At 40.5% G+C, this 23087-nt stretch overlaps 1 protein-coding gene and 1 pseudogene across 2 annotated transcripts in view; one reads left to right on the forward strand and one right to left on the reverse strand.

The window, feature by feature from the left end:
• The window catches only part of ASIC2 (acid sensing ion channel subunit 2), a 991154-nt gene that overhangs the window by 579023 nt on the left and 389044 nt on the right, over positions 1 to 23087 (forward strand). The window lies entirely within an intron of this gene.
• Positions 20177 to 20891, reverse strand: LOC140598027 (THAP domain-containing protein 2 pseudogene; annotated as a pseudogene).

A 23087-nucleotide genomic window follows, 5' to 3' on the forward strand; every position in this document is an offset into this window, starting at 1 on the left:
AAACTTACATACGTTGCATGTCAATGATGTCTCAATAAAGCTAGAAAAAGAAAAAAAGAAAGGAGGCTCAATGCTCACCCTGTAAGACACGTTAGGGAAGATACCTGTATGCAACAAAAGCCCTCCCCTCAAAGCTAGCTTATAAATTAGAAGGAACCCCTGAGAACTCTCAGATACAAGACTGGTGTATATTGTAATATTTATGTGTGGCCCAAGACCTTCAACAAACAACAGAGCGGTGCCTCCCTTACCTAATGGTTATTTACCTACAAACCCCAGTTATCAAGAAAACAACTTAGTACTTCCAAGCAAAGAAATTAAGAAAGCAAATATAGCAGAAGGGAATATAGATATGTCAGTTGCCTACAATGGATTTGGCATCTTGATATGCATCTCAAGTGTCAGCCTGTCTCCACCAACATATCAGCTTAAAAATAGGAGCCTGTGTCTGAGTCAAGTCCTTGCTGTAGTGGCTTCTCCAGGATACCTTCGATTCTGCTATAGGCCACTCTTTAATCTGCTGATCACCACATGGAACCAGCACTGTGGATTGTGAACATGAGGCAAGCCACCTTGCCCCTTCCTGTCTCTTTATTTCCCAGGATACGACCATGTGAGGCTGGCTGGTTGTATTAGGCTTTGCAGAGGTTGGAGAAAACTAAAAGAAATGTCACCACAAAAGGAGAGAAAGGTTTAAGATTGTGTATTTCAGCATATATTCACACAAAGACTTGTATGCAAATGCTTATAGCAGATTTGTAATAGCCAATAACTGGAAACCACCCAAATGTCTGTTAACAGGTAAATGGATAAACAAACTATGTTATAAGCACCAAGGAAAAAAAATGAATGAGCTTTTGTTGCATGCAACAGTATAACTGAAACTCAAAATAATTACACAGAGTGAAAAGAGCCAGACCAAAAAAAATTACATGCTGTATGGTTACATTTATATACACTTGTGGAAAATGCAAGCTAGTCTATAGTGACAGGAAGCAGATCAGTGGTTACCTGAGTATGGTATTGGGGATGAGGGTGAGTTACAAGGAAGCACAAGTCAACTTTTGGGGATGACGGATATTAACTGTGATGATGGAATCACAGATGTATACATATATCAAGGTACATCAATTTGCATACTTTAAATATATGCAATTTTTTATAGATCAATTGTATCTCAATAAAGCTTTTTTAAAAAACTATACTAGCTTATGACTGCCATCAGAGACCAAGGGAAAAAATACAAAACTTAAAAGCCTTCATGAGGAGTTGGAGGTGCCCTCATGGGCACCCACTTTGCCCTTTTTCTCTGAAAGCACTTCCTGCTTTGCATGCCCACATGGACCCCCTATCTCTTTTCTGAAAGTCTTTTCCCATCCATAAGAGGTTTCTGGTCCTAGATCCCATCACGCTCGCTCCCTCAGAGATACCTGCGGCACAGGGACATTTCCCAAAGTATGAGATATTGTAGAAAAATAAGACCATCGACTCAGAATGTAAAATCAGCCTGTTTATCTATAGAAAACTGCTTTGCAAGAAGGAAGAAGAGGGTTATCTTCAATGAGGAGCTATAACCCACATATATCAGTTCACTATATCCAAAGTCACAGGCTTTCTTTTACATATGAGTATAATCCCAAATCCTATCCTTCATGCACTCATCCACACACTTGAGAACTGGGAAAGGGGCAGAAGGTGGTGAAGTACTCAACAGGGAAGGAAAGGCAAAGCCCATAGGTCTAAATTAGCAACTTGCCCAGAGCCCATTAGAAAGGCATGCTAATAACATGCCCTTGAAAGGAGTCATGGTGCTTGTGCTATGAGACAGTGAGGCCCTGATATATCATGAGACTTTACCTTTCTTATGCTAACTACTGATATGTAGAGTTGTCTAATTTGGAGGGGCTTCATTAATAAAGAGCTCGATGGTTTTCACACACACACACACACACACACAAATCTTCACTAGGTTCTGGTCCAGCAAACCTGAGCCCCTTACAGGTGTACCACACACATCAAACTCCTGGTTCTTCCTTGCTGGCTAAAAGCCATCGCAAACACACACACATGCACATACACACACACACACACACACACACACACACACCTATAAACAAAGAAAACATCGATTCTCAGAGACAAATAACATATGAAACCTAATTCCACCATCAAGCTTTTTATTTCCTTAGATTTTTGAACAGGTCAAATTATATTCCTTAGATTTTTGAAGAAGGCAGCATGAGTATGTGTGAACTCCTAACCAAGCTACCAGACAAAAAGTGATGGGAACAAAAGCAAGGCCATCTTATTTAAAGATGGCCCTCTGAAATAGGTATTAATGTATCCATTTCATAGATTAGGAAACAAAGGCTCAAAGAATCCAAGAACATGCCCAAGATTTACAACCAGAGACAGGGCCAGAAGTAAAGTGCAAATCTGCTTGATGGTCAAAGTGAGGTTCCTTTTACTAGTCCTCACTACCTCGAAGCAAGTAGGTGATACAAAATCTGAATATTAATGTGGAAATAAGCTGGCAGTCAGTGTGTGTTTGTTTGTTTATTAATTAATTAATTTATTTATTTATCTTTTGGCTTACGTGCAACTCAAACTTGGTTTTCCAGGTTTTATTTTCACAGAAGAGTAAAATCTGCTCACTTCAAGAGATGCGTTTTCTGTGTATTCATTCACATAACAAATGTGTGTTAATCACCTACTATGCAGGTAATGTGTAGAGCTTCTAAGGATGCAGCAGTAACTAATACCATCAACGTCCCCACCTTTTGTGGAGTTACAGGGGAGAGTGACAGTCAACAAATGTGTGTATGGATTACTCTGTGATGATAATTATGAGAAGTGCTAAGAAGGGGAAAGAGTGATGGAGGGGTAGAGAATAGAGGACCTCACCTGGTCTGTGTGGCATGAAAGAGGTCAGGGATAGCAACAAATAAGTCATTGAGGATAACCTACTGAGAATTCTAAGCAAGAAACTGATATAACTGGATGTGTTTTAAAGTTAAAACTGTAGTTACTCTGCATAAAAATGGATTAAAGAGAGGGCAACAGAAACGTAATTGGAAGGCAATTACAGCAGTCCAAGAAAGAAATGTTGGTGACAGATCAAGTGATGACAGCAGGAATAGAGGAGTGAAGGGATTCAATTATTTTTGAGACAGAATTAACAGGATTGAGTGGTTGGTTTTACATGAGGGGAAGAAGAAGGAGTCACCTCAAGCAACTGCCAGGCAAGATCCACAAGGTTTATAGGGGTGCTGAGGACTGAAGGATGGAGCTCTGGAAAGGAACAGATTGCAGGGAGGAGCAGAGGGGGGATCAGATCAAACTTTCCATTTGATATAGCAGAAAGTTAACAATTGGTAAATCCTGGGGAAGGGTGTTTAAGAGTTTATCGTATAACTGGAAAATTTTTTCAGGTTTGACAGTTTTCCAAAATAGAAAAAATACTTGTTTGGGGACATGTTAATTTTGAGAATCCTAGGGTAAGACAGATGAGAGAACATATCAGGATAGCAGTTGAATGTGTAAGTATGGAGCTTTATGAGAAGTTAGAAGAAGATGAAGAAGAAATAATACTTAAGTATCTTTTATATGTATTTATATATAGTATGTATATTTTATATAATGCATATGCTGCATATTATGTACATAATAGATACCTAAATATTATTTCTAGTGTCTTCAAAATAGTTATTAAGCTGTTTGCCACAATTAAGCTAGCCCCTTATTTTGGATGGTTTAGCTGTTTTTAAGCTTCAGCTTATTCAGAAGATGCAGCAGTAAAGTTATTTTGTGAATCCTTTTATGTACCTTTGGAACCCAGGTGTGAAATTCCTAATCCAAAGAGCAAGAAGGTCTTTAATGCTCTATGCCTAGAAAACTTTCCATTAGAATCAGCAACTCTGATTTTTTTCATACAAAAGAATGATTTTCAATTACCTACAACCTTAATTCATGTGGACCACTATATTTTCCTCGACAGTTGATGGAGGGAGTGGCTTTGAAAACACAGTCGTGTCCAGGTAGCTGCAACAGGGATCCTGAATAGGAATGAGGTCTCTGGAGCACCAGGACTGTGCTACTCAGAGGACAAGAAGCAAACAGGTGATAAGATGGTGGCCTCAGGAAGCTGCCCACAAGAGAGAATGGAGAGACACAGGAGAGGCAGCAGCATGGTAGCCCAGAAGGATGCAGGTGATGACTGTCTTAGAGTAAGTCTTTGCCTCTAACTAGCAAGAATTTCTAAAGCTGGTTGGGAGGAGGAAGATAGTTGGTTCTACACAGATCGTGATGAGCTGAGCACACCACTTGAGGCATCATCAAGCTCTTCCTCATCTGGACACACTATGGTTTGGACAGACATCCCCTGGCACAGAGATAGTTTAGTTGTGTTAGTTGTGTCATCCTTAGCCTGGACTAGGAAGGGCCAGGGAGGAGGCAGGAGAAAAACAGTGATGTTCTGTTTATAAAATGCTTTCCTAGCCATCATTGCATTTAACTCACTAAACCATACTCTTGGGCATATATGATTGCTTTACCTTAAAGGAGGGGCAACTGGGGTGTTGGGAAGCAAGGATGACTGAAAGGCAGAAGCAAGAACTGACCCAGACTCCCCAGTATGCCTAACTTTTGACAAAATTCAAAGGTTGTCTTCTAGGGGATTCATTCATTCAACAACTACTGTGCACCCTAGTCCATTTGGGGTATATGCAAGGTGCTGGGATGAAGAGACATGGTCCCTACCTGTATTCATGTCCAATAACTGCTATAACAAATTACCACAAACTTGATGGTTGAAAACAATGGACATTTCTTAGCTCTCACTTATGGAGGCCAGAAGTCAGAAAGCAGTTTCAGTGGGTCGAAATCAAGGTATTGGCAGGGCCATACTGTTTGCCGAGGTTCTAGGGGAGAATTCCTTCTTTGCCTCTTCCAGCTTCTGGTAGCTGTCAGCATCCTGGGCTTATAACCACATCACTCCAATATTTGCCTCCATCCTCACATTGCCTTCTCCTCTGTGTGTCTTGGCTCTCTCATATAATGACACTTATTCTGGCATTTGGGACCCACAGGGACAATCCAGGATCATCTCCTCATCTCAAAATCCTTAATTTACTCACATTTTCAAAAAAACTTTACCATATAAGGTAACACTCACAGATTCCAGGGATTAGGACCTGATATCTTTGGAGACACTCTTCAGTCCACTACCCTGACTCAAGCATTCACAGTCTGATGGGGGAAACAACAGCACAGATGAGCAATTATAATAGAATGGATTATGTACTGTAATGCAGATCCATTATGGGGGGAAGGATGTCTCGGGAAGCCTTCCCAGAGGAAGCAACATTTGAGCTGAGACATGAAGGATGAGTAGATTTGAGTCAGGTAGATCAGTGGAGTGGGGCAATTGGGGGGTAGGGGATCAAATCAGACTTATTCTGGCTGAGTGAATGACATACAGGGAGTTCTCTTTACATAGTGTTAATGTGTTTGATTACAGTATGAATTATTTTAATAGAAGAGCTAAGGAAGGGATACCTGGGTGGCCCAGTGGCCGAGCAGCTGCCTTTGGGTCAGGGTGTGATCCCAGAGTCCTGGCATCAAGTCCCAAATTGGGCTTCCTGCAGGGAGCCTGTTTCTCCCTCTGTGTATGTCTCTGCCTCTCTCTCTCAGTGTCTCTCATGAATAAATAAAATCTTAAAAAAGAAGAAGAAGAAGAAGAAGAAGAAGAAGAAGAAGAAGAAGAAGAAGAAGAAGAAAGAAGAGCTAAGGAAAAGAGTACTTCAGAACAAAAGTTAAATGACTTGTCTTCTGAAAGTCAGAGATAAGTGGGGATGACCAGAAGAAGGAAAGGGAATTCATTTCACACAGTTGTGGCAGGGTATCTTCTGCTCCAAGGGGTCCTCTCCACATGTTTCAAAGTGGTCTCTGGGTGGTTCCTTCAGCTGAGCTCATCTGCACTTTGTCCAGGAATCTCATCAGCAAAGGTTATGGAAAAGTAAGGGAATCCTCACCCTGCAAGACAACACAGAGGACATCAGGGCAAATACACTTTCTTTTCTAGCCAAGCCCCTCATGGCCCAAATCCTGGTCCATTTCCCTTCATGCTGAGCTAGGTGGGACAGGGCCATCTTCACCCACTTCTGGAAAACCTCCTGCCACCAGAACCAACTGTCAGCAGTTAGTTCCCACTGACTTTCCCTTGGTCCCCATGTGGTCCCATCAACTCCCCAAAGTCCAAGGTAATGCTAGAAACAAAATGCACATCCCCAAATCCATTCCAAGAAGGGGAAGTTAAAAAAAGAAAAGAACCTAATTGCAAACACTCTTCTAGCTGTCTCCAAGATCACCATCCCTGCATCCTTCTGACTAGCAGCCCCAATTTCCCATCCTCAGTCCTACGGTTCCTAGAGAGAACGCTTGGTGGATGGAGAAGGAGTAGGGTGGGACTGACTGCATCCTACCTTGTTCCAGGCCAGAGCACAGTGCCACCACCTCCACAGTGCCTCATTTCCACAGTGGCCCCTCTTCATTGCATCCTCTAGATGGCCTTGCCCCCCACTGGATTGTTCTTTGAGGAGGCTGGGGAATGAGACGGTTAGGATTAGGGAAAGAACACTCAACACATGTTGCCTTTCTGCTTAGCCTTTGAAAAATTCTGCCCTTATTTACTCGAAGCCTAGCAGGGTGCAGCTGGAAAAAAAACACCGTGCAGGACACCTGGTGTCATGGGGAGCTATTGTTCTTTCTCTGGAGCATTTTTTTCTCTCTTCTAGAAGCTTCTCTCCTGGGAATTACTGCTTCCCCAACTCCATCTTTAATTGCAGGAGGTGAATGCTTCTTCAGCGTGACCCTAACAACAGGTGATTGGTCCAGCAGTGGTTACCTGATGCGAACAAGGCCAGAGTCTTTCAAAGGAGACTAAGCTCTGAGAAAAGAACTCAGTCTCCCCTGGTAGGCAGAACCAGGGGTGTGTTAACTCAGGAGCTGCTAGTACCCATAGCCTGATTAGGAAAAAATACCTTTTGGTGGGTGCCTGGGTAGCTCAGCTGGATTAAGCATCTGCCTTCCCTCAGGTCATGATCTGAGATTGAGTCCCCTATCAGACTCCCTGTTTTGTGGGGATCCTGTTTCTCCCTCTGCCTCTCTCTCTCTCTCTCTCTTTCTCCCTCTCTCTCTTTCTCTCTCATGAATAAATAAAATCTTTTTAAAAAATGTTATTTGACAGTGAAAAATAAAAATAAAGAAGCCTTAAAGAGAAGTAGGAGGCAAGAGTCAGAGAGAGGAAAATGTCTGGTTCCTTTGTGGTAATCCAACTCCTGGTGCTGGTTTATCCTTGGCAGGCATCTCAGTCTTCAGTTCTATGAGATGTTCCAGTTATCCCTTCAGGATCTGTCTCCCAACCTCTTTTCCCCTCTTGAAGCTGCCCAGAGCCAGTTTCTGTTATTTTCAACCAAAAGAGAACTAGCTAATCGCACTCAGTGTTCATAGGTCCAGCTCAGAACAACCCTGCCTTGCCCCCTCACAATCACTTCTAGAGCTTTCCTCTCCCTAATGAACCTCTTTTATCTCTCTGTCCCTAATACCTCATTCCTCTCATTAGGATATCTGATTGCTCAAGCCTGCCTCTGGCTATTTAGTTCCAGTGTAATGACTACTCCATTTTCAGTAGTACTTTGACAAATAGTTATACCAATAAGCAAGCCCTCCTTTGACAGACCCCCTTGACTTCTCTTGGTTAATGGCATCTCTAAGCAGGCCACCCAGGACCCATCTGCCACTGGGGACAGACTCTGATTCTGGTTTTCTTCAGATGCACTTAGTCTTAACCTTTCTGGCCCCATCAGACTCTCAGAAGTCCTCCCTTGCCATGTGATTATAGGCAATTACATGCAATCAACGCTCCCCTGGATCCTGTGGATTCACACACCAGGGCCCGAACTCACAGGGCAGGCAGAAAGTGAGCAGAGATCACAGCTCATTCTGTAGTAATTCACCTGAAGACACCAAGGTGGGGAAGAAAATGTGGCCTTTATCTCCTGAACCTAGAGACTGGCAACCTCCCCCACTGAGAAGGTCCGCCAGATTACAGATGACTTCAGCATTGCAGTCGAGAATCCACACTGAGAATTCTAATCTTTTTCTCTAATTTGGCCAAGTGCCTAAAGGAGTCATTTTCTTGCTGTAGCCACAGAGGCCGGGAATTCTAAGCTCTGAGTTATAACTCAGGGTTACAATTATTAATAAACTCTCACCTAAAATTCAGTTTCATGTCAACCACTGAAATTACCCTTGCTGGTGTAATAGGGTTTACTGTGTTCAGGCTCTTAAATGGAGAAGAAATAATTCATAAGATTAAGCCTCAAATGTTTGTCCTCTTCAGCAGGAGCGTCCTTGGGAAGAAAAGTGGCCTTTGGACCATTCCTTTGCTGCTAACCAGCATGCCTAATACACAAGGGAGTTTGTTTTTCTTAGAATTCTCTTGTTCCATCTTTCTCTTCTCTGTAATAGAAACGGTCTCCTACTCCCTCTTCAAATCAAGGAAAGTACCTTTAAAAATGCTATATCACACACTTCGCATGAAAAGTACATAAGGCTGCATTCAGTCCACAAAAAATAGATCCAAACAGGGGATTTAGAAGGTCAACATGAGTGTTCTGTAAACATCAAAATAAACAGCATGTATATAGTGCTACGTGGTTTGCAGCATACTTTCTCATGTGGTAGTTTTGCTTGAACAACCCCAAAGACAGAAAGAGTTATCTTATTCCCATTTTCCAGTGGATTTGTGCCCAAAGACAGCCAATGCTTGACCTGGGTATCACTGCTGTTATGTAGCATAGCCCAGACTTAACCTCCTATTTTCTGATTGTATGTGTGATGCTTTATCCACATAATCATGCCTTAAGGAGGTCATCTACTACAGTTTTAATTAAAATAGGAGGGGCAATCTTTTTTCTATAGAGGGCCAGATAATAAGTATGTTATACCTGTAGGCCATGCAGTTTCTCCCACTTACCCAATACTGTGAAGGTAGTGTAAAAACAGCTATAGACAACATGGAGACAATGGGAAGGGCCCATTGTACTAAGTAAAAGGCCCAAGGGCCCGAGTAAAAGGCTAAGGGCCCAAGTACTAGTAAAACTTTATTTACAAAAATGGATGGCAAGCCAGATTTGGCCTGCATGCTATAATCTGCCCACCTCTGGTTTAAAAATATCAGGACCAAATCTTTACGTTAGAGCTAAGGTTGAAGTCAGCAACTCCAGCCCCACTGGTTGATGTTTACTTGCAGGCCATATCCATTTCCCAGTGGCACACAATTCCCTGCCACCGTACCTTCCTCATGGCATAGTCAGTGCATTCCCATCCTACCCTAACATCTACCCTCTCCCCCAGAAGAATGGAGGTTCAAACCAGGGAGGAGCCTGGGAAAAACACTCATGGAAACAGTGGCTGTTAGTCTGGGCATGAAGGGTAGGAAAAGTAGGCTCTTAACACTTTTGAATTCCCTTTTTTCCAATAGGCCATCAATTCAGTTCTTGTCTATACCCCTGTGTCCCTGTCCTATTCACTCCTCATTCTCTCTATCACCTCCTGGTCTCTCTCCACCTCTCAGTCTCTCCAATACCCCAAATCATACCTTCCCTGGCATCATTTCTAGCTCTGACTTTAAAAAAAAAAAAAGGCTTGTACTCTGGCTTCCAAATACCCAATAGCACCTTCAAAACAAGGAGAACCCTAGCTGACAGGTCACACACCCAGCCTTTTAAAAGACTAAAGGAACTTCTGGCTATGGAGGAGTGAAGAAGTCAACAAATCTCTTAGCAAAAAACAGCTATAAAACTAGACAAAATTGTCAAAAACAACCACTTCAAGTCTCTGGAAATTGGCCAAAGGCAAACAACACATTTGAAAAACTTTGGAACACTAGGTAAGAACAACAGGAGTCTAGGGCATTCTTGCTGGCCATAAAAACTGGCAGCTTCACTGCCAGAGGGGGCTGACTTGATGGAGAGCAGAAGGCTGAGCCTGTGCCAGCTGTGAATGGGGAAAGTGTAGCTCTCTTAGCCTCAGGTTGAGATCCCAGGTGAGGTGAACTATAGACCCAAGAACTAGCCTGAAGTTTAACAGGGAGATCCTGGAAATAAGAGATGAGAGACTATAGGGGGCTCGAAAAGCTCTCCATACATCCATGCCTGACCTGGCTGTTCAAACATCAGGGACCTGGGAATGCCTGATGGAAAGTAAAAACCATGGCAAAGTTGAAAATTACATGACCTGTAAATGCACTCCCTAGCCCACACATAGATCCACCTGCAGAAGTTGGTAGTAGCCCTATTGGCTAGAGGTGTTTGAGCACAAACTCTGCCCAATCATTGCATGACCACTAAGCTACGTGGAAAAAAAGGCTTGAGGATGACAAGCTAAAAATAAGACATTTTTAAGAAGCTGCACAGAGACATAAGCAGCTGCACAGCACATGGCAAAAAATTCTGCAGATTAAGTCCAGGAAAATGGGCACAGATTACCAAAACTGACTCAAAAAGGAATGCAAAATGTGAATAGGCCTCTAACAAGTAAAGGAATTGAATTAATAATTAAAAATCTTCCACACATAAAAAGCTCAGCCCCAGATGGCTTCACTGTTGAATTCTATCACATTTTTAAAGAGGAAATAATACCAATCCTCTATAAACTCCTCAGGGAATAGAGGAGTGGGGAATACTTCCCAACTCACTAGAGAGTAACACTGCTATTACCCAAATACCAAAGACAGACAAAGGCATCACAAAAAAGAAGACCTACAGATCAATATTCTTTATAAACATAAACGCAAAATGTTTTAAATATTAACAAACTGAATTAATTAACATATTAAAAAGATTATACATCATGACCAAGTGGGATTTGTCCCAGGGATGCAAGATCGGCTCAACATATGAAAATCATTTCATGTAATATGCCATATTAATAGGATAAAGAGCAAAAACCACATAGTCACATTAAGTGCAAAAAAAAAGCATTTCACAAAATCTAACATCCAATCATGATAAAATTTTTTTTCAACAAAATAAGAATAGCAGGGAACTTCCTCGCTATATAAAGGATACCTATGAAAACCCTACAATTTACATAATACTTAATGATGAAAGACTGAATGTTTCCTCCTGAAGATCAGAAAAAGAGCAAGGATATTAATTCTCATTACTTTTTTAAAAAAGATTTTATTTATTTATTCATAAGAGACACAAGAGAGAGAGAGGCAGAGACACCATGCAGGGAGCCTGATGCGGGACTTGATCCTGGGACTCTGGGATCACGCCCTGAGCCAAAGGCAGACGCTCAACCACTGAGCCACCCAGACATCCCTAACCCTCATTACTTCTATTCAGTATTATACTGAAGGTTCTAACCAGTGTAATAAGACAAGAAAAGGAAATTAACAGCACACAGACAGGAAAACAAAAGGTAACACTTCTTATTCTGTTACAGCATGATCCTATATGTAGAAAAACCTATGAAATCTATCAAGGAGGAAAAAAAAAAAACACTACTAGAACTAATGAACAAACTTTGCAAAGGTGCAGGATACAAGATCAGTTTTCAAAATCAGTTGCATATTTATATGCTAGCAATGAATAATCCAAAAATAAAATTAGGAAAATAATCTCATTCACAATGGTATCAAAAAGAATAAAATACTTAAACAAATTTAACAAAAGTAGTGCAAAACTTGATCACTGAAAACTATAATGCCATAGTCCATGTCCTTGGTTTGGAGGACTCAGTATTCTCTCCAAAGTGATCTATAGATTCAACTTGAACCCAGAAGAGTTCTCAAAGTTCTTTTTTTAGGAAACTGATAAACTGGTTATAAAATTTAGATAAAAATGAAAAAGATGTCAAATAAACAGAACTATTTTGTGAATGTACAAATTTGGACTACCCAATTTCAAAACTTAGTATAAATCTACAGAAACTAAGGAAGTATGGTACTATGCCACACTAAGAATAGACATATAGATCAATGAAACAGAAATGAAAGTTCCAAAATAAATTCTTTTATTAATGGTCAATTAATTTTTGACAAAGGTGCCAACTCAGTTCAGTGGAATAGGATGGTCTGTTCAACCACTGGTGCTAGGACCATAGGATATTAATATACAAACTTATACCCTTACATCATATGATACACAAAAATTAGCTCAAAATGGATCACAGACCTAATGTAAGAGCTAAAACTATAAACCTTCTTTATAGAAGAAAATCTTTCTGACTTTGTATTAGGCAAAGACTTCAGAGATATAACACCAAAAGTATGGCCTATAAAAAAAAACAGTTTGACAAATTAGACTCCATCTAAATAAAAAAAAAAATCATTCTTCAAAAGACATCATTAAGAAAATGAAAAGATAAGCCACAGAGTAAGAGAGAATATTTGCAAGTAATATAAATATTTGCAAGTAATATAAAGGACTTATATTCAGACTACATAGAGAATTCTTAAAACTGAATTATAGAAGACAAACAGTTCTTTTTTTTTTTTAATGGGCAGAGGAGGGGTGCTTGCCTGACTCATTCAGTGGAGCATTTGACTCTTGATCTGGGATTGTGAGTTTGAGCCTAACATTGAGTGTAGAGATTACTTAAAATAAAAAATAAAAAAATAAAAATAAATAAAAATTAAAAAACCAAACTGGGGTACCTGGGTGGCTCAGGCAGTTAAGTGTCTGCCTTTGTTGGACTCAGGTCACAATCCCAGGACCCTGGGATCAAGTCCTGAGTAGGGCACCTTGCTCAGCAGAGTCTGCTTCTCCCTCTCCCTCTGCCCTTTCCCCTCTCTCTTGCTCTGGAAAGCTCTCTCTCTCTCTCTTTCTTTCTCACGCTCGTGCTCAGGCACGCACTTTCTCTCGAATAAATAAAATCTTAAAAAAAAAAAGTAAATGGGCAGAAGACTTGGGTAGCATAATACCAAAGAAACCAAAGAATGGTTAATCAGCTTATGAAAAGATACTGCATGTCTTTAAGTCATTAGGGAAATGCAAATTGAATCAACAATGAAATAACACTACATATCCATCCACTACAATATCTCTAATCAAAAAAACTAAGAATAGTTGATCAGAAAAAAAAAAAGAAGTATAAAGTACAGCCACTTTAAAAAACAGTTTGGCAATTCCTCAACAGGTTAAAGATGGAGTTACCATGTCACCCAACAATTAAGTATCTACCCAAGAGAGATGAAAACAGGAAGACTTGTATGCAAGTGTTTATAGTGGCCTTACTTGTAATAGCCAAAATGTGAGAGCAATCCAATTGCTTATTAACTGTTGAATGGATTTTAAAAATGTAGTATATATGTGCAATAGAGTATTATCCAGCAACAACAACAAAAAAAGCAAACTGCTGAGATATACTATATAATGGAAAAACCTTAATATCATGATGCTGAGTGAAAGAAAGATCCAAAAGACTGTATCTTACATGATTCTATTTGTATGGCATTTCCAGAAAAGAAAAATTTATAGAGACAGATCAGTGTTTGCTTGGGGCTGGGGATGTGACTATGGATTGGCTGCAAAAGGACACAAAAGAACTTTTGAAGTAATGAAAATTAAGGATGGCTTATGATGATGATGGTTGCACAACTCAAAAGTCATTGACCTGAAGTTTTACAAGGCATGAATTTTAGGGTATGTAAACCATATCTAATTAAAATATCTAATTAAAAATAAATGGATTAAAGCACACCAGAATTCAGTTGCCCTGCTCTGTATCTTCTTTTCCCAATTGTGTATTGCCTCATTTATCTTCACCAGTTCCTTCTCTTGACTGTCATCCACACTCCCATCTCTGAGGTCATTGCCTTCTGCTTTGTCCTTATCTCTCATATGGGTAGTGATGCTTCCTCCACTCCTCTCAGTGGATCTAGAGGCCAGCCAGGGTCTTGTAATCTCTTGAAACCTATCATCATTCTGTAGTATCCCCTCCTAAAAATGTTTGAAAACATCCAGAGGACATAAAATCTTCCGTCCTCCTCTGATTCTGGGTTCCTAATTTTTCTCATAGGTCCTCTGTCTGCCTTCATACAGTCTATTTGTGAAACTCTCCCTCTCCTTGCTTTCCACATACCCAAAACCCCACTCACACAAAGCACTGGTGAGTATGGAGTATATTTTAGACACTTTGTGGAGCTGAGGAAGAGGGAGTAATTTACACTAGAGCATTAAAGCAACTTTACAAAGAATATTTGAAGTTCTTAACATGCTCTTAAGGTACCTCTGGGAATATTCACAGGTTTTTTACCCTACATTGTTTCAACTCCATACCCTCTCTTCTTTCTTCTTTCCATCCTGCTTTCCACTCCTTTCAACCTTTCAAATATATATATATATTCTGCTTCTTTCTCATAAAGATCAGTTTATCTGCCTTCTTTGAGATCTTGTCCATTTTCATGCCAAGTGGCTCATCATGGCATTGCCTCAAACCATGCTATCGACCAGATTTCTAAATTGAAAGTTACATGGGATGCCTGGGTGGCTCAACGGCTGAGTGTCTGCCTTTGGCTCAGGACATGATCCCAGTCCGGGGATCAAGTCGACATCGGGCTCCCTGTGGAGGAGCCTGCTTCTCCCTTTGCCTATGTCTCTGCCTCTCTCTGTGTCTCTCATGAATAAATAAAGAAAATCTTTAAAAAATAAAATAAAATAAATTGAAAGTTACAGGAAAAACAAACCACAAAAAAAAGGGGGGGAGAGAAAAAAAGACTCCACATGATTTAAGCAGAGAAGACCTTTGTTGAAAGATACTGGGTTGCTCAAAGATTTGCCAAGAAGACTATAGAATAGAATCATCCTCAGAAAACAAGCAGGAAAACAGGTAGGCTGTGCAGGATAGCCCACACTCTAGAATAAGACCAGTGAAAACCCTGCTCCTGTCACCGTTGAACCAGACACTGAAGTTTGCACAAATGAGCCTACCATCCCATCCGTAGAAACAGGATGCTACTCCACCCTTCACTTCTGCTTCCAGAATTCCCCACTATCACTGTTTCTTGACCACAAAGTCTGGAGTGAGTGTTTCTGATTGGCCGGACCCAGGTCCTGCAGCTGCCTCCTAGCCACGAAGGAGACTGGAAAAATGAGTCATTGGACTTTTCAGCTGTTAGGGTGAAAGATAGTCTCTTCTCACCCAATTCCATACCATAGAGAAGTCTCCAAACATAGGAAGGGAATTCAGATGCTGAAGAACCCCAAAATAGCAAAAACAGCCTTTATGACTAATTTGAATAATGAGAAAATGTGCTCAACAAAGTGATTCAGAAATTCTGAACGCCCTGATTTTCTTCCCGAAAGTTCTTACTGTGAGATGATCCAAGCTAATGAGGAAGAAAAGTTGGGGGTTTGGCCTGAGCAGGAAATACAGAACATTCCCTAATTCTTTGCATTGTTATGCACATCTTGGCCCTCCCAACCATGGGTTCCCTCTGTGTAACTATGCCTTGTTTGCCCAGGGGCTGGCACAATCCTCAAACAGCCCACACCTCCCTCCACACTGTGAAGCAATTACAGTTCTGTAAACAAATGCTTACCTTATCCTGCCAGCTGCTATTTAAAGGAATCTTGAAGCCAAACTCACCTTTAAAGGGAAGAATCCTAATTGTGATGGAAATATACATTGTGATGAAAATATCACAATTACCATGAAATTTTGCATATTGGATGCTAAAGCAGGATTCACCTAACAATATTGAGCCACCACTATAAATATACATTTCTCATGACATTTTCTGGAACTCTCCCAGAGAGCTCCTGGTTAGAATAAAGTAGAAATGTCAAATGCAGGGAGCCCTCTACTCTGGGCCAACTTTTATTTTATTATTCAGCTCATTCTTGACTGCCTAATAAAAGCCCATGGTTTACTCTCATGACTTCTACGTATTCTTTGGAATAATCTCTTTAACTGTCTAAAAGGCAGGAGAATACTCAGTTGGGAATCCACGTTAAAGCCAATACCCAGTGTCCTCAGACAGAATTGGAACTGGGAGAGGTCTTAGTGACCAAGGGGGGCCCACAGGTTTGTTATCTTTGGCCTACAGAGATATATATGTTAAAATATAAGACTTTTAAAAATAAATAAATAAAACAATACAGAAAAACACACAAAATAGGGGCACCTGGGTGCTCAGATGGTTAAATGTCTGTCTGCCTTTGGCTCAGGTCATGATCTGAGGGTTGAGCCCCACATCCCTGATCACTGCTCAGCAGGGAGTCAGCTTCTCCCTTTTCCTGCCCCCGCTCATGTTCTCCCTCTCTCTCAAATAAATAAAATCTTTTTTTTAAAAAAAAAAAAAGAAGAAGAAAAAAATACATTTATAGCTTGAAAAATATATTACTATAGTATTATCATAAGACCCTCATAACCATCCCCAGGGTCAAGAAATAGAACTTAGCCAGTGACCCTGGAAGTCCCTTCCCTGTGCCCCTTCACAGTCACCATCTCTCCTCTCTCCCCACAAAGGATTATATTCAGACTTTCACAGGAAACCATTCTTTGTGTTTTCTCTATAGTTTTATTCCCCAAATGTGCATCTCTAGTGACCAGAATTTAGTCCTGCCCATTTAAACATCTTGGCGCGTGTTTTAAGGCACTACAGCTTGCTCTCCTTTCCTTCCTGTTTCTAACAACTTATACTGTTTGGGATTTTCCGATTGCTCACTTGTATTGCAGCTCAATATGCTGTGCTGTCCCCTGCATTTCCTGCAAATGGGCAACTGAGTCTAGAGGCCTGATCTCACTCAGGTTTGACCCCTTTGGCCAGGCCACAAGTGGTACATCAGGAGTCGACTGACGTCTTTTTTTTCCTTTTATGATGCTTACAGCCATTGATACTCAATGCCTAGAGCCAATCATTTCTTAGAGGTTACAATGATATTCTAATGTAATCATCTCTTTTCCATTTATCATTTGGAATGCTTCTATAAAGAGATACTTTCCCTGCAGTTTTCCCTTTAGGAAAAACAGAATAAATGCTTGATTCATTTTCTTTTTTTATCAGATATCAAATAATGAACTGTTTCCCTATTATCTTCCCAAGCTGATATATATATATATGTATGTGTGTGTGTGTATATATATATATATATATATATATATATATAAACTTTATAAATGTGTAAGTATGATTATGAACACAAGTATTTAAGTATATGTGATGGGTCTTAATCCACTTCTATTACCCTTTCTGGAATTCAGATAGATTCATCTTTGGTCAGCGGGATTTCTTGAAGTTGGCCCCAGCATCCTTTAGCATAAATGTAGTCACTTTGGGTAACCTCTCTCCATTAAGTATGACAAAATATTCCAGGCTTATCTTGCACGTTTCTAGCCTCAGATCTGAAATCAGACATTTCTTGGGGCACCTGGATGGCTCAGTGGCTGAGTATCTTCCTTCGGCTCAGGTCGTGATCCCTGATCCCTAGAGTCCTGGGATCAAATGCTGCATAGGCCTTCCTGCTCAAAGGGGAGTTTGCTTCTTCCTCACCTCTCTCCGCCTCTGCCCCCCACTTCTGTGCTCTCTCACTCGCTCTGTTCTTTCTTTCTCAAATAAATAAAATCTGTTTTAAAAAAATGAAATCAGACAATTTTCAAGAAGTTTCTATTCCTTCTAGTGGACCACCATCGGTGTCCTAGGGATGCTCATTGCTGTTAATTTGGTCATGGTTTCTAGGCCTTTTCAGTGGACAGAGCTATAAAATATACATACTACAGACATGGATACTTTCAACTCAGATTCAGAGCTTCTGCAGTTTACTAATCTCTTCCCTCTTGCATCCATATCGCCTTTCTGCCAAACTGAGTCTCCTGGATTCTTAAGGATGCAGGAAATAATAAGATAGAATTCCCCATGATTAATCATTTGCTTTACCTCACACTATCCATTTAACAGTCTCAGAAAAATAATACAAATCCTACCACCACAAATATGATTACTGAAAATAATTGGAAAAAACATCCACATATGAGGCACCTGGGTGGTTCAGGTCATGATCCTGGAGTTCCAGAATCAAGCCCCACATAGAGCTTCCTGCTGAGTGGGAAGCCTGCTTCTCTCTTCCTCTGTACTTGCCAACCCCCCTCGTGCTCTCTAGCATATTCAGTCTCTCTCAAATACATAATAAAATAAAATGTTTTTTATTTATTTTTTTAATAAAATGTTTTTTAAAAAAATCTGCTTATGTTCCCCTCATTGTCCCCTGAACTTTGTAATTGTATTGCATCTATATTTTCAAATCATATACCCTTGCAGACTATACTCGCTGCCTTTTGGTTATCATTGTCTCACTGTTATATTAGCTGTGCAGTAATGCTCACTACCAGTCCTTCATACCAATGGCTCTGCTTATTTTGCTTATCTGAAGCTTATTATCTAGTAAATCCCTCAGGAAGAGCTCCTAGGAATAATATTCCTTGAGTCTTTTACATGCTGATAGGAGTTACCTGTGCCCTTTATACACAAAAGCCAGTTTCTCTGGCTATAAAACTCCTGATTTATATTTGCTTTCCTTAGGTGCCTTAAAAATGTTATTTCATTGTCCTCCAACATAAAGCATTATTGTCAGAAAGTCTGATAACCTAATTTTTCTTTCCCTTATAAGCCATTTCCTCTTTTTTGGCTATATGCCTAAATAATTTTCTTCTGCTGTTTTATTTTCTTCTTAAACTGCAGCAATTTTACCAAAATGTCTTGCTTTCAGTCATTCAGGTTCAATTTTTCAGGTACACCATGTGCATGTGTTCTTTCAGTATGCAGGTTCAGATCTTTAATTGTTGTTATTTCAGGAGAGTTTCCTTAAATTATAATTTCTAGTATTTGCTCTGTCCCTGTGCTTTGGTTGTTTTTCAGGGATCCTATTGCTGTAGATAGATATTCTATGTCTCTTTCAGTATTTCCATTTTCTTTCAAATTCCTTTTATCTTCTTTTTATTTCCTATTTCTTTTGAGTCTTAAAATTTTCTTCCTTTTTACCTTTTATTATCTGTAAGGCATTATTTATTACGTCTATTTACTCTCGTGTTCCCTCTATTGGGTCTTCATTGCTGAAATGACTTTTTTCCTCTAACTTCTTCCTGATTTGTCATGTAATTTATGAGGTTATGATTATTATTACTCTCATTTATGTGGATGATGTCATTCCCTTAATGTCTTTTAGCTCATTTTGAATAATAGGTTGCAGTTTTGATTTGTTTTGTAGATGTCTCTTTCAAGCATACTTTCACCATCTATAAAGATGTTACTCTGTTCCGTATTCTATTTGTTCTAATAATAATTTTGTGTGGCTTTCACCCTCAACATTTTTATGGTGTTTATTTTTAAGTAAATGCAATTTTCCTGAACTTTGTGAAGGAGGCCCTCTCAGGGTAGCTTCTTAACTTCATGGGCTCCCTCTTTAGTTGTTTTGTGTAGTATTTAAAAGTATGGCAGCTTACCTTCTGAGATGTCCTGGGTCTGCTCCCCTACCCCACTTTATATGAATCATCTCCTTCTTTTGATTCTATTGTCCCTATTCTACTCAGTTTTGATCCCACATCAGAATTTCTTGTTTGTGGACTGATGACCCCTGACTGGTCAGTTCTCAACATCATAGAGTCTGGACTGCTCTATCTCATCAGACCTCACTCCACAGACCCCTTACATTCACCCACTGGTAAACTGGGCAGAAATTCCAGTGTCTTTTTTTTTTTTTAAAGTGGTATCTAATGTTGGTTAACTCCTACTTAGCATCTCATTTAGAATGCAATATCCTAACAGGCACAGGAAAAAAAATTCTTTTCTAATATAAACACATTGTCATAGTTCTTTAAAAGACAGAAGCACAAAACACCTTGCAAAAAATATACAATTTCCTAGCAAAATCGTTAAGTCTATAATTCTCACAAATTCTCATGTAAAGCACTTCCATTTTTTCAAATAAAAATTTCATTAAAAGTTTCCATTTCCTTTCATAATCAAGTCTTCATAAATTACAGTATACAGTAATAATGTTACTTCAAGTAAAACTTTATTAAATACCCAATTTTGGCATAATTTCCTTAAATATTTTTACCCCTGAATAGAATGAAGGTTGGGCATCAAGTCCTATGTAAGCTAATCTTAAATGAAGGTATGCTTGACCTGTTTTAGAGGCATGGGGCAATGTTTTATCTTATTGATCTTGTTCAAGAATCTTGAAATCTTCCAAAGGAAGACTGCTTAAGGCAGCTGGTAAAATGTGTTCTGATGTGCCCTTCGGTAATATGTTCCTTGCTTCCAGATTCTTCCCCAGGCAGGCAGCCTTGATCCATCTTTGTGTTGCTCTGTGTTCTTTTTGTAAACAAGTTTTCATTGTCTTCCTTAAGCTTGCTATTTCTTTTTCCAGCTCAATTATCCTCTTTTTTTTTTTTTTTTTTTTGCCTCCATAGGATTCCTAAAAGCAATAACTGTGTTCAAGTAGTACTTGATAACTACTAAGGTTTGATCTTAAAGTACATGGTTCTGTTGGAGTACAACTGTTGTTTTTCTTCAAAAGATTCCTTGATTTGAGTTTCATAGACTTTCAATGGGTACAAAAATCAAAAATGGTTGGAATTGCATCCATTTTAAGTCACCAAGTTTGTTCTGTTGAGTCAAAACAGGAGGCTTCAAAGTGCTTTGAACAAAGAAAAGTGTGTTTTCCTGGCACAAAATTGTTGTGTCTAAGCTGGCAAGCCCATTCTTTTCTTCTTTTAGGATCCACACGAAACCTGTGGAAGCTGATGTTAATGTGCGTGTTGTGGGTAGTAGCACAGCCTGCTGCTGCACAATTGGCCAGCCCTTCCCTGTCCCTCATTTAGCCCTGTCCTAAGGCGTTCTAAGGCACTGGCTGCGACACTTCCTTCCTCTGGGCAAAGGCTGGTCAAGCAAGGCAGGGGAAGGAACTTTTGGAGAGGAGTCCTAGAAGCTGGTGGGAAAGACGGGTGTGTTGTATTGGTAGGGGGGTGCCAACTTTCCTTGTCTATTTATTAATATGATAGACTTAAGCCAGCATAGCAGACAGTCCTGAAGCTCCAGTGGGACAAGATGCCCCCTCCCAGTCCCCAAAAGGGAATGAGACCAGTGCATCTCTTTGGCTGCTATCCTTGGAGCAATTAAAAAGGTGTCTCTTCCCTTCCCCCCATGACTATGAAACTCTCCTGCCTGGGCAGAACTTTTAGTTTTTCAACGGCTGTTTTCAAATTGCTACTCCACCTCCCTGCCTACCAGTGAGCATCTGTTGGCTATTTGGGTATGGTTCTATTCTCAGGTCCATCCAATATCTGACCACTCCCTCTGCTGCCTCCTACATAGATGCTGATACCACATAGGGCTTGGGGTTGTTAGTGATTTGTCCCCGCCTACTTGTGTGGCAGAGTTCCTGGGAGTACCTCATCACCTGGTGTGCTGTCAATGTCTGTAGTTTTGGTCTCTAGTTGCTCTGTTTGTCTTATGTGGGGGAATTGCTGAAATTCAAAAACCATGCTGTCTGCATGTTTTCTATGTAGAGGTGTTTTTGTTTTTATGTGAACTAACTAGCAATTATTTTCCATTAAGATCCAGATTTTTGGTTTATCTTGAGAAATTCCAATGTTTAGTTACACTGCACCTGCATTCCCACATGGCAGCAATTGGCTGCATCCCCCAATAGATGGATTTGGGTTCTCCTATTTGCTCTGGCCTAGCCGTCTCCATTGTTTCACTGACCAGATTACCCATTTACACAATCTTCCTGGCCCTATATGCAGAGAAGGCATCTATACTGTGACTCCTGTTCTAGGGCCACTGATAGGAAGTAGAAAATACTCAGGAGCCCTTTACCTTCTTACTCAGGGTTTTATGCTAGTTAGTGCCCCCACTTCCATATGCCACATTTCCCCCATAGGGACCTAAGGTGCTCTACTCTTCTTTTTCAAAGATTTATTTATTTATGAGAGAGAGGAAAGGAGGGGCAGAGGGAGAGAGAGAGAAGCAGACTCCATGCTGAGTGCAGAGCCCCATGTGGGACTTGACCTCACAACCATGAGATCATGACAGGAGCTGAAACCAAGAGTTAGACACTCACCAGGCTGAACCACCCAGGTGCCCCCTTGGGGTGCCCTACTCTTAATGTCTCTTCCGGATGTGCCTCCTGGGATCCCTCCCAGCATTTGGGTTTCTTCTTTCTCAGGCCTCCTCTGTCCAGCTCCTGGTCCAGTAAAACACTGGTCACATGGAAGCCAGTTTTAACAAGACATAGGCAGGAGACAGAAGAAAGAAAGTAGCTAGTAGCCAGGTTTTCAGTGGGTCAAGCAGCAGAGGACAGAGCAAATCAAAGTCCTGGTTCTGGGGATAGGACTGGAGCAACCATTAGACTGGGACAATAAAGGGGAGGTCATCCATGGTTGGTGAAAAGGAAGGGTAGGACATGGGTATGCAGCAGGGTGGGGTGATGGGAAACGGTGAATTCTGCCCACAGTGTGCCTTTCATGTACAGTCTGGTACTCAAAGAGGTGTTGCTCGCCAGCTGCCTTTGGGCCACTCCTCTAAACTGTAGATCCTAGGATAATGCTTAGACCTATAAGGAGGTGTTTGCAATCCCCTGAAAAGTCTCAAGCTCCTACACCTGTACATTGTATCTGCTACTCCTCTTGTGTTGACTTCCCTCCATCTTTTCTCAGGTAACAAAACACCTCAGATCTCACTTCCTCTAAAGACTTCTTAGACTAAGTGCAGTGCCTCCTCTGGACTTCCACAGGTCCCCAAGTGCAGTACATTGATCTCTTTCCTTGTTTGTTTCTACCAAGCTAAGAGTTCTTTGAGAACAAGAGGATCTTACTACATTTTGTATCTCCTACACCTAACATGTTACAGGTGCTCAAAAAAAGTCTATCAATGCTTCTAAGCACCACAGGTATCACACAGTTGCAACTGGTAAAGTGCCCATTCTTAGGAGAATAACAGGAGACCAACCCAGTCACCCCTGGCATGCAGCGCTGCAGCGCTGAGAGAACTGGGTGAGCTCACAGCATCT

This window comes from Vulpes vulpes, chromosome 2 (assembly GCF_048418805.1).
Source record: "Vulpes vulpes isolate BD-2025 chromosome 2, VulVul3, whole genome shotgun sequence".
Taxonomy (NCBI): Eukaryota; Metazoa; Chordata; class Mammalia; order Carnivora; family Canidae; genus Vulpes; species Vulpes vulpes.